The sequence below is a fragment of the Nanorana parkeri genome, unplaced genomic scaffold (assembly GCF_000935625.1).
Source record: "Nanorana parkeri isolate BGI_ZX_2015 unplaced genomic scaffold, ASM93562v1 scaffold1291, whole genome shotgun sequence".
Classification (NCBI taxonomy): Eukaryota; Metazoa; Chordata; class Amphibia; order Anura; family Dicroglossidae; genus Nanorana; species Nanorana parkeri.
The window spans coordinates 259920-260872 of NW_017307559.1; positions in this window are offsets into that span (position 1 = coordinate 259920).

Genomic DNA, 953 nt, shown 5'->3' on the forward strand with positions numbered 1-953 from the left:
CCCCCAACAAGAGGGATCCTGTCCTGTGCTGGGAGAAATATGGGGCTTCTGGGGGTGGGAAGGAGAAATAAAAAAGGATTAAAGCTAATAGCGTGTTCTCCCCCTCACCTTAAGGCCCGGTTCACACCTAGGCGTATTGCATATGCGCGTCTGTCGCGCGGTAAAAAATCACGCGACAAACGCGCGTTTCCGAGGGCTACTTGGCTGTATCCCAATGGAAACGCGCAACAAAAATGGCCCAAAGTAGTACTTGGACCTTTTCAGGCGTGGGCCGTTTTGTAGCGCGTTAGGGACGGGCGGAAATACGCCAAGGTGTGAACCAGACCCATTGAATACAATGGGATTTAGATGTTTGAGCGTTTTTTAGAGCGTTGTCGAGCGTAGAACGCGCTACAAAACGTTCAGGTGTGAACGAGGCCTAAATAATAAGAGCAGCGATGACTGAATCTTCGGGGTCTAGTTATAGAACTAAAAATCCAGGATAGCGATCTGTCCAGCGAAGCCGCGTGTGCCATCATTGCGTGCCAATTAACCAGCTGTGGTGAGAACGGAGCAAAGTCGAATGTTCTTAGAGGGTTATTCACAAAGCAGCCGAGTGAATGACCCAGCCGAACAACATTCGGCCATTCACTCCGGCTCAGTACATCGGCTGCGCTTCGGTCAGCGGCAGGACTTTGACTCGGCCTACCCAACATCTGGATCGGCTGAGCCGAAGCTCCGGCAGCTCACTCTTTGCCGTTCGCCCCCTATTCTCATTGGCAGTGAGTGAATAGCCGAACGCCGCCGAGTGGCATTCGGCTCGGCTATTCTGCTCGCTACCTCCATGGTACTGAGCAGAATAGTAACAATAGTAGAGGGGGGGGTTAAAAAATATATTTTTTTAATATAAATAAGGAAATTAAAAAATAAAGATATTTTAAGAAAAAAAAAAAAAATAAACACAAATGGGTGGA